The sequence below is a fragment of the Dermacentor silvarum genome, chromosome 8 (assembly GCF_013339745.2).
Source record: "Dermacentor silvarum isolate Dsil-2018 chromosome 8, BIME_Dsil_1.4, whole genome shotgun sequence".
NCBI classification, from domain to species: domain Eukaryota; kingdom Metazoa; phylum Arthropoda; class Arachnida; order Ixodida; family Ixodidae; genus Dermacentor; species Dermacentor silvarum.
The window spans coordinates 168,533,038-168,545,260 of NC_051161.1; positions in this window are offsets into that span (position 1 = coordinate 168,533,038).

The following is a 12,223-nucleotide window of genomic DNA, read 5'->3' on the forward strand; positions in this document are numbered from 1 at the left end:
ACAGCTGACTCAGCAAGGGATGCTGCCAGGCAGTAGTTACATGAGTTTAGTTTTAGCGCTTGAATTTGAGCAGCCAACGGCTGGTCAGCCGACCATGGTTTTGCTAGGCGCCTGCAACCGGGCAATCTTCGAGTGTGACAAAGCCGGACTGCAAGCGCATCAATAGGCTTCAACGGTGAAGCGCTGACGGCGGCTGCGCTTCCTCGAACCGGAAACAGCGAGCAGACGGCGCATCCCAGAATCCCTCGCTCTTATACGGGTCACCTATAGAGCTATAGTACATGCTCATTATCCTGGCCTAGCTTTCACTTTCTAATCATGAAATGCTTTTAGCTCCCTTTGTCGGCGACCTTCAAAGACCTTTTGCAAAAATCGAGAGCTGCTATTCAGCCACTCAAGACAAAAATGGGCGCGAGAACGAAACGAGAACCTGCGATAGCATGCGGTCGTCGTTGCAAGAACAAAACGAGATCATCCGGCAACCCAGTCAAAGCTTAAAGGGGCCCTGAATTACTTTCCACCAAAGTGCAGAAAGGCATTTGAAGTGAAAATATGCTATTTCAGAAATGCTTTGCTACAAAAAGTACATCAATGCGTCCAGCAGAAGCGGAGTTATTGGCAATCAAACACGGCATCTGCTGTGCTCCCGTTCCTTCTTCAATGCGTTGCACTGTGAAATGTCACCGTGGCGCGCAGTTCAAAATTCATTTTGGATGTTAACATAGACGCCAGGACTTCCGAAGTTGATGCCTATGACGCACGTAAGCCAAACGCGGTTGTCCTCAGCGAGTCGGTGAGCCAGTGGACTCGTGGCGGCATCTCGAGGTGGCCGCGATGTAGCCGACCGTAGGGATCAGTAGCAGCCGCGTATGGGAATGTGCATTATTACGAAATAAGGCACCCAGAAAAGGTCATGGTTTCTGTTGAAACGAGACCGTTTGAGAGAAAGGCGACTTCGCGCTCCGCTTGCGAGCACCGCGTACGACAGCAAAACTTGGCTGAGGTGTTCACGGCAGCGTATGCTGCCCGAGGGGTGGTTCAGGGATGCTTTAAGAAAATGCGGTCTCTGACCCGCTACCCCGTGTTCAGGACTGCGTTACATACGCTGGTTATTGCCCAAACAAGTTACAAAAAAAAGGTTGCTTCCGATTTCTTCATAATATTTGTTCGCAATGTTACAGAAGCTTTATAACTTCTAGTACGCTCAAGTTTTATTTGTCATTCCCAATGGCAACGTTCAAACGGGAGATACAGTCCACTTGTCATCTTTTGGCGCTGAGACAGGGTTGCCTGAGCTCTTTTCAACACCTGTGGTCCGTGAGTTCCGCGGTGCGGGTTTTGCGCCTTCGAGAGATAGACCCACGCTGCGTAACCAGGCTGGCAGCGCCGCGGGTGGCTGTCTGGCCGAGCCGAGACTTGCAGCGAGGTTCTTCATTTCGGCTCAGTAATCTTTCAGACCTGCATCGTGGCACCAATTCTGCCCACGTCGGTGTTTTGCAACCAGAGTAACTACTGATCACGTTACGTTGTATACGCACTAGCCGGGTCCCTATGCGCAAACGCCTAATACAATAATAGCCCCTAGAACTTTAGCAAAACAGTTAGGAGGTCGTTAGTCAGTGCCAAGAAGCGTTCACCAAGCAATATGCTTATGAATATGTAGGTTACGATCCGCTCGCAGGGAGGACAGCTTCCTCGAGAGCGAAGGAGTGCGGTGTTTGATTTTAGATGTTAATCTTTCTCGCGGTCGCGCAGCATTATAATACAGTGCAAACACGATCGTCAGCCCATGACGTATACACTGTGCTTGCCAGTTCAATATAGCCAAACCTGATCAGGGACCCTTTAAAGAAGGCGTAGCACGAAGTCATGCGCGGACAGGAAGCAGACACTTGGCTATGAGCACAGCCATGCCACCAGAAAGACGCATGATTTATTTATTTAAATTATCTTACAGGGCCTACAAGGCATTGAGTAAGGGGGTCAACAACGATGTTATAAGGAAATGCAAAATATGGAAAGCAGAAATGTAAAAGGAAAGTATTGCACAGAGCTTGGATTAAAAAGCAGCAAGAGACGTAAGTGCACGGTACACATTATTACCAATTAAGTGTATAAATGGTGCACAAATGTGAAATGCAGTACTAAAGAAAAAGGAAATCAGGGGTTTACAATACAAATTTGAGTTATTGCATACGAACGAAAAAAAAATCACCGACGATTACGATACTCTCTAATGCGAAATTTGAGCGCAGATGTATACGTGTTACCATTGAGCGATATTTTAGCTGGTGCGAACAACCTGTATCGAGCGACACATTGCAAACTAAGCGAAGTATAGCGCGACTGCCTCGCCAGTAGGCAGATCGCGAGAGGCGGCTCGTGGGTGAGGCGTAGGCGCGAGTCACAGCAGCCGCCGCAGACAGACCTCCGCTCATGCAGTGCTTTGTTTCCACACAAAAGACGCGCGCTACTGTGGCGGCACATCGTAGCCATCATCATCGCAAAGCCTGTCTTGCATGGCACTACGCTTTTCGTCTCCTGCTTTCGCCATACTCTCCCCCTCCACTTTCCGCCTCATGTTACTACTGCACCCTCCTCCCCGTTCACCTCCTCACGCTCTTTTGGCTATCGCCGTCTTTCATCTCTCGCTGGCCTCCGCGTTCACGTTCATCCTTCGCAGTGATCGTTCGCTCGGTTACGAGGGACAACGCCGACGCCAACGCTGGGCGCAGGAATGTCCCCTAAGAGCTGCGCTGTGAAACACGATAGCCAAGAAACGCCATAATATATATTATAGCGTAAGGCAAAGATTATTAACATCAAGATTTCCCGAAAGTATTCGCGCAGCTGATATGGAATGATTTATGGATGCATGTGGAATTAATACTACCGGGAAGATCATTCCAAAGAACGGCGGCACGTATAAAGGCTGATGAAGGCTTGTGTTCTTCCCTGTACTCGGTTACTAGTATCAAAGTCAGCATTTATATAATCGCGAATTTGTTTGTATGATTTAACAGAAGGAACAGAAGCGCGTAAGTGAAACTGCATCATAGAAGGATCACTTAGACCGGGAAAGTTATAGCGGAAACAAGGTGGGGTGCTGTCGTGAGGATTAAATCCGAAATGTTAGCAAAAAGTGTTGCACATTGAGTTGGTTTAAGGGCGATGTGCGTTAAGCTAAAGTCCAAAGAAATATTAATGGAATATGAGGATTCGGACGAACTATTAACTACTGAGGGAAAATCAGTACACCAATTAATAGTAGGGCAGTTAAAGTCGCCTACGATCAATAATGGATACGAGAGAAACCTTATGGCTAGATTACTGTGCGGATCATGAAAATCTGAACAAAATGTGACAGGTGAAGTGGGCGACCGGTGTCACACACAAATCAGAATCACAATGCACTTTATTTCCAACACACAAGTTGGGGGCCCCCAGGCAAAATGCTGTCGCAGACAGCTTGACGGGACCTGGGGGCCTACAGATAGCTACAGGCAATGGCTTTTATAAATTCAAACATGTGTAAATACATAGTCATTATGAAGAAGAAATGAACTTGCTTGATACAGATACAGCATACATGGTGGACACTATCACAGAATGCATAAATACTACAGGAAATGTAACAGCCAGGAGAAGAAAGGCCAAAAGATCATTGCTTGATCAGGTAATCCCGCACTTCCAATTTAAACGTGCTGACAGTCAATGTGAGTTTTTAAGAGGTTGTGTAATGTTGGTATGCAGTAATCCAGCCTAGATCTACCATAATTTGTGCGCGTACGCGGCAGTGGTATTAGCCTGTTACGTATGCTGTAGTCATACGGGGAATGTTTTGTATCGTTTGGAAGTTTATTTTTATACATATAAAGAGATAGTTTATAATCATATGAATTATGTGCTCAGCGCGTATATGCGCGCATACTATGTGCTATGTTACTACAGATAAACCCGTCACGGACAGCTATCAGTACACCGCCACCAGTGCGCGGGTCACGATCATATCGAAAGAATGTGTAGCTGCTCGGAGATGCCAATATTTTACGGTCAGTAATTTTGCTCGAAAGCCATGTCTCGGTCAGCACCACCACATCGGCTTCACATGTGTCGATAACTCTGGGCAGCTGATCACGCTTATTGCATACACTGCATATGTTAGAGGACGGAAACCGGTCTATATTTATTAGCATGGGGTGGCTATAACTGTGGATATGTTAATACCATTTGCCATCGCAAGGACCCATTTCACGTACTTGGCAGGCAACATGGCAGCACTTCCTGTTGATATACAGTTTATTGAAAGAGAGCATGAATTGTTGACCTTCTCCAATTCAATGAGTGTTTTACGCGACTGACGCGTATCCACGCACCAACCGAGAGGCTCGAGTCATGAAATGTGAAGCGTTGAGAAATTTCCCTTAGTTTTGACGAAGCGAATTTAACAATAAGGGGTCGTGGTCGTTTCGCGTTGTATTGACCTAATCTATGAGCACGGGAGATACCATCATCACGGAAACTAAGGCTTAAATTTGTAGAAAGAACGTCGTGTCCCTGCTGTTCAGATTGCGCCCATCTTTCGAATGGGTTGTCTTTGAGGCCATAGAAAGTAATGTTGTCCCAACGTGATCTGTCCTCGAGCTCATTCAAACGCGAATTTAAAGCAGCAGCGTGGTCGCTGACGGCTTCCTTAATAATGCTTGGCAGATTCTAATATCTTGGGATGCGTCGAAAGACTCAACACGGACTCAACAGCAGCAAGACGGGTAGCGAAATTGGATATTTTTTCCCAGTTGCTCTTGGAGAAGTGCCAGGAGATGTGGCCATGACTGCAGCAATGTAAGACCTTGCGAGAGACTGGCTTCAAACCGTGCAACGTCGCCCCCCTCCCCCCCCCCCCAAAAAAAAAATCGTGCTGCACATATAGGGTTTTCATGTGTTTTAGTAAATGTGACGCTGTATTGCGTCGTTGGCGACACATGTACTGTATACAATCTCTGGTGCGTGTCAACTTCAGCTGCCATGTGAAGTCATAATCTTGTATTGTGTAGCACATAAATCGCGCTGTGGTGCTGAGCAGTGTGGAATTGATATATTATTTCCGGCAGGTTCCTCGGAAGATATTCAAGGTATCGAGGTCATTGTCGGTTTTAATATGGAAACAACCGACGGATCCGGCTACAAGGAACTCAGTTCGTGGTTGGGAACAAAGTACGCGATCATGGATGTTTCAATCGCGAATGACTTCTCAGATGTATCTGCCGTCACGGCGAAAGTCCGGGTACGTGAATGCTGGTGTTTTCTAGTGAGTACGCAGATAATTGCACTGTGGCACTTACGGAAGCACTGTAACTAGAGTGAATTATAGGTAAGTGCCATTGCTTGTCAAGTACCTATAGTACTTGACAAGCAATGCCCATGCTGCTATACTGCTACTACTTCCACACTACTATACTATACCTATAGTATAGTAGTGTGGAAGCTACTAGTGTCAAATAACTGCTTAGGAAAAGCATCGAGGTAATTTGTCAATGTTGCAAAACCACGTCTTCTACACCAAATTACGGACTTAGCAGCAACGAATAACGCACCACTGCATCTCAACAAAAGTAATTTTTTGCTGACTGGCTCCAAATAAGACTATTTGAAGCCTTAATTCTAGAACACCTTCCAGCTTTATATCTCTATCCCGCCTGAATATGCTTCGCAACTCACCATAAGGAAACGCTCTCACTCCTTCCTCATGCCGAATCACCAACCCTACTCAGCAATATACGAGCGGCCCTGTGGTGTCGGTTTTGTTACAGTGTCATGGACTTCGTAGAAACCTTCCTTCAGAGGCTCTTTTCCGAAATCAGACCACAAGGAGCTGTGCGTGAAAAAAAAAAAAGCCGCAGGTTCGCCCGAAAGGCGAAGCATCGATTGCGATAGCAAATTAGTAGACAGCTATACGAAGGAAGGATAGTAGTTTTATCGGCCATATTAACTTGGATATAGTCGCTTGATAACTATATTAACAAGCATAATGTCAGCGCGCACAGGCAACAATGAACACATCACACTTGATGACCGCGGACACTTGCTGTCGAAACACAGGTGTCAGGAAGCACCGCAGCGAGCGAAGTGACCTTCGTGCGGTGCATCGCTTCAACGCAAACTGAGCGAGGAGAACAGCGTACGCATGAAGTTATGAGCCGCTGGAGATTGCTTTGAAGGCAAGGCGCGCACGGCCATGAAAAGAACGCATTTGCTGCCAGAGTCAAACGCCCCCCCCCCCCCCCGCCCCTTTTCCCGCACTGCCTCCCTCCCTGGGCGCGCGAGATTGAGCGCCGATCGACGGTTCCCCATGCGTGCGGTCGCGATACGGGGGCACGACACCGTTTCGGACATGGAGTGCTCACCTTTGCTCACGTTTCAGGTGTCCCTTCTTCTGGCTATGCCTGCGGCCCTGTGCGCAACGGACCCGTTTATCTGGAAGCAGCCACCGGACCGTTTCACGAATTGGATGCAACTGCCGGCCTTGGATGGTACTCACTTGCCTCGGTTGGCAACCGGGATCTTCAACTGGTTCGACAGGCGACATTGGATACGCCGCATTTAAGCGACCATCCGCATCGGCCGCGCCGGGGCACGACACCGTTTCGGACATGGAGTGCTCACCTGTGCTCACGTTTCAGGTGTCCCTTCTTCTGGCTATGCCTGCGGCCCTGTGCGCAACAGACCCGTTTATCTGGAAGCAGCCACCGGACCGTTTCACGAATTGGATGCAACTGCCGGCCTTGGATGGTACTCACTTCCTCGGTTGGCAACCGGGATCTTCAACTGGTTCGACATGACGACATTGGATACGCCGCATTTAAGCGACCATCCGCATCGGCCGCGCCGGGGCACGACACCGTTTCGGACATGGAGTGCTCACCTGTGCTCACGTTTCAGGTGTCCCTTCTTCTGGCTATGCCTGCGGCCCTGTGCGCAACGGACCCGTTTATCTGGAAGCAGCCACCGGACCGTTTCACGAATTGGATGCAACTGCCGGCCTTGGATGGTACTCACTTGCTCGGTTGGCAACCGGGATCTTCAACTGGTTCGACAGGCGACATTGGATACGCCGCATTTAAGCGACCATCCGCATCGGCCGCGCCGGGGCACGACACCGTTTCGGACATGGAGTGCTCACCTGTGCTCACGTTTCAGGTGTCCCTTCTTCTGGCTATGCCTGCGGCCCTGTGCGCAACGGACCCGTTTATCTGGAAGCAGCCACCGGACCGTTTCACGAATTGGATGCAACTGCCGGCCTTGGATGGTACTCACTTCCTCGGTTGGCAACCGGGATCATCAACTGGTTCGACTGACGACATTGGATACGCCGCATTTAAGCGACCATCCGCATCGGCCGCGCCGGGGCACGACACCGTTTCGGACATGGAGTGCTCACCTGTGCTCACGTTTCAGGTGTCCCTTCTTCTGGCTATGCCTGCGGCCCTGTGCGCAACGGACCCGTTTATCTGGAAGCAGCCACCGGACCGTTTCACGAATTGGATGCAACTGCCGGCCTTGGATGGTACTCACTTGCTCGGTTGGCAACCGGGATCTTCAACTGGTTCGACAGGCGACATTGGATACGCCGCATTTAAGCGACCATCCGCATCGGCCGCGCCGGGGCACGACACCGTTTCGGACATGGAGTGCTCACCTGTGCTCACGTTTCAGGTGTCCCTTCTTCTGGCTATGCCTGCGGCCCTGTGCGCAACAGGACCCGTTTATCTGGAAGCAGCCACCGGACCGTTTCACGAATTGGATGCAACTGCCGGCCTTGGATGGTACTCACTTCCTCGGTTGGCAACCGGGATCATCAACTGGTTCGACTGACGACATTGGATACGCCGCATTTAAGCGACCATCCGCATCGGCCGCGCCGGGGCACGACACCGTTTCAGACATGGAGTGCTCACCTGTGCTCACGTTTCAGGTGTCCCTTCTTCTGGCTATGCCTGCGGCCCTGTGCGCAACGGACCCGTTTATCTGGAAGCAGCCACCGGACCGTTTCACGAATTGGATGCAACTGCCGGCCTTGGATGGTACTCACTTCCTCGGTTGGCAACCGGGATCATCAACTGGTTCGACTGACGACATTGGATACGCCGCATTTAAGCGACCATCCGCATCGGCCGCGCCGGGGCACGACACCGTTTCAGACATGGAGTGCTCACCTGTGCTCACGTTTCAGGTGTCCCTTCTTCTGGCTATGCCTGCGGCCCTGTGCGCAACGGACCCGTTTATCTGGAAGCAGCCACCGGACCGTTTCACGAATTGGATGCAACTGCCGGCCTTGGATGGTACTCACTTGCTCGGTTGGCAACCGGGATCTTCAACTGGTTCGACAGGCGACATTGGATACGCCGCATTTAAGCGACCATCCGCATCGGCCGCGCCGGGGCACGACACCGTTTCAGACATGGAGTGCTCACCTGTGCTCACGTTTCAGATGTCCCTTCTTCTGGCTATGCCTGCGGCCCTGTGCGCAACGGACCCGTTTATCTGGAAGCAGCCACCGGACCGTTTCACGAATTGGATGCAACTGCCGGCCTTGGATGGTACTCACTTGCTCGGTTGGCAACCGGGATCTTCAACTGGTTCGACTGACGACATTGGATACGCCGCATTTAAGCGACCATCCGCATCGGCCGCCCCGGGGCACGACACCGTTTCGGACATGGAGTGCTCATCTGTGCTCACGTTTCAGGTTGGTTACTTGAATCGCTGTTCTTGTCTGAAAAGTAGCGACCACTGTATTATTGCGGTGTCGTGCCCCAGTGAGCTATTGCCGTTACTGAAGCGTTGGAAAAACTTGTCTTCTTTATGCATATGTCGGTTGCGCCTACTTCTATCCGGTGATGTCGAATCAAACCCCGGGCCGGATGTGCTGGATAACGTTCTCGCAACTTTGCAACGTATTGAATCCGGCCAGGACGATATTCGAAATGACCTGCGAGCACTAAAGAATTGGCAGGCGTCAGTTGATGTCGAGCTGAACCAGTTGTCGAATAGGCTCCGTGCTGTAGAAGTCGAAATTGTGTCAATGAAAAGTTCCGTGACCAATACATCGCCCGAATCACTGACGATAGCTAACGGCATTTCCACACAGCTAAAGACAATAGAATCGCGCTGTGAAGACACAGAAAATAGACTTCGCCGCTGCAACTTGCTATTCTTTGGAATCACAGATGACAAAAGCGAATCATGGTCATCATCAGAATCAAAAGTCATTGACATATGTAACCAACACCTTGGTATCACTATCGATCCAGCTCAAATAGACCGCGCGCATCGCCTTGGCCAATACAACGGTGAGAAGAATAGACCAGTCATTGTCAAGTTCGCATTTTTCAAGGATAAGCAGCGCGTAATAGAAAAAAGGCTACAAGTTCAAGAACACTAATTTTGCTGTTCGTGAGGACTTTTCTTTGCAAACCCGTATCGCTCGACGCAAACTCATTGAATTCGCTAGAATAAAAAACGCGCAATTTAAGCTAACCCTCGATAAACTAAGAATCGATAACAATGCGTACACATACGATGCAGCATCCGCCACTGTAGTTCCCCTACCCCGATAGCAAAGAACTAGCCTTGGAACACGTGCATCTAAGAAAAAACCCAATTCACCACATGAGCCTATCGCGCCCTCACACCTATCGATATCATTAACTAACATTCGTAGCATTCTTCCTAAACGCAACGAAATTTCGTCATACTTAGATGATTGTGAATGCGACATATTGGCACTTACGGAAACTTGGCTCAGCTCTGAAATTACGGGTGGTGAAGTTCTACCCGATTCTAACGATTACATTATCTATCGCAGAGATAGGGACGACAGAAGAGGTGGTGGGGTGCTGCTCGCCATAAAAAAAAAACATATCACCTCATTTCTTGTACCGATGTCTTCGAGTCTAGAAATTCTGTGGGTCTGCGTATCATTTCCCCATTAGAATGCACTTTATGGTATATGCTACAGACCACCCGATAGCTCCTACAATTTCATTTCCGAATTACACGATAACATTGCCTCTATTCGATCCAAATATAACAAAGCTGACATGTTTCTTCTTGGTGACTTTAGCTTTCCAGACATTGACTGGCAGAACTTGCGAGGCCAATCACGTGCATCTTGTGAGTTCGTTCAACTAACACTTGATTTTTCACTTGTGCAATTAACCGACCAGCCAACTCGTATCAATAACATCTTAGATCTTGTTCTATCGTCGGCGCCCGAGAGAGTAAACACTATCACTTTTGCGGACGGGTTCAGTGACCACCGGTTATTACAATTCAGAGTTCATACACCTTCATGCTCACGTCACCTGAAAACTAAACAAGTATTTGATTACAAAAGAGCAAACGTCAGCGCTATTAACAATGGTCTGGAAAGCTTCAGATCGTCATTCTTGGCAACATTTTCTGAGCGGACAGTGAACGAGAATTGGTGCCTGTACAAAGAAAAGTTAATAGAATTAGCACATGCGCATATACCAAAGGTTTAATTTCACGTAAACTCATCGAAACCATGGTTCAGTAAAGCTCTTCGTACTCTAAAAAATAAAAAGAAGCGTCTCTACAGGACTGCCAAACGTGTGGACACACCTGTATCTTGGAACAAACATAAGTCTTGTGATGCAGCCTACTGCAATGCCCTGCGTCAAGCTAAGCAAAAGTATTTCTCTTGCGATCTGCAATCACTGCTTCAAAACAACCCCAAAAAAGTTGTCGCAGTTTCACCTGAAAGGCGAAGCATCAATTGCGATAGCAAATTTGTAGAGAGCTATACGGAGTAATGATAGTAGCTTTATCAGCTGTATAAACTTGGACATGCAGCAGCACCGGCAACACGCAGAACTGTTGTCGACGCCATTGGCGTTTTGCCCGCGTTCGCACAAAATGCGTGCGGCGTTGGTGACTGTTGCCGGAGCCTCTCATATAAATAGGCACTTGGTGCCGCAGCTAAACGTCCCCTCCCTTCCCTCCCCCTCCCCCCCCCACGGCCTTTCGTGTGTCAGAAGAAGGCGCGTTTGCTCTACATATATGGTGATTGTAAAGAAGGAAAGAGACGCCTACTTCTGCAGCCCTTAAGGGAGCACGGCACAGAACGCGCGTTTGTTCTCCGCCGTGCGTTCATTCCCCGTGAAAGCGCGCGTCCCTCGCGCCCTTTCACTCGCACATACAGCGTTCGGCGGCGCGCGGCGATGATTTCATCTCCATTGACGTCATACGGAACCTCACGGCGACGGCGACGGCGACGCCGACGGCAGAAATCTGCTTTGGAGTGTCCATATAATTGCTATCGCAATAAAAATTTTGCAAAACGATCTCTCCCGCTAAAGATTCCGACATTTCACAACTACTTGATAGTTCTGGCTTGCCGATTGCACGAGAGCTTTCAGCATCTATCTTTAAACATTACTTCACGGCCGTATTTACAAAGGAAGACCATTCGAAAATACCAACACCCATCGAACTCGAATATCCATACATGACCCCTATCAATATAACAACCGCTGGCGTTGCTGAGCTGATCAACAACCTGAAGATTTCAACTTCTTCCGGCATGGACGGTATAAACTCAAAAATCTTGAAATATCCAGTAGTACCCTCTAGCACCGTCCTTTCTCGCTTGTTTCAACAGTCCCTCTCAACAGGGGAAGTTCCGTATGACTGGAAGGTCGGTAAAGTTATACCTTTTTTTAAGTCTGGCTATAAGAGCACTGTTAACAATTACCGGCCAATATCACTAACAAGCGTTCCCGGTAAGCTATTAGAACACATAATTTTTTCAAACGTAGCAAATCACTTAGAAACTAATAACTTCTTCTTTAAACATCAACATGGTTTTAGAAAAGGACTATCATGTGAAACACAACTAATCGAATTGACTACAGATATTTTCCTTAACATGGATGCCGGCCCACAGACAGATTCCATTTTCATTAATTCCCTAAGGCTTTCGATCGCGTTGCTCATTGCCGTCTCATAGCTAAACTTTCATGCTTAAACATCGATTCCCTAACAGTATCTTGGATAAGAAATTTCTTGTCATTCCGTAAGCAGTACACCGTCGTCGATAACTATACTTCCAGTATCAGCGATGTAACATCTGGCGTACCACAAGGAAGCGTACTCGGACCATTACTTTTTCTGATCTATATTAACGACCTGCCATTCAAAA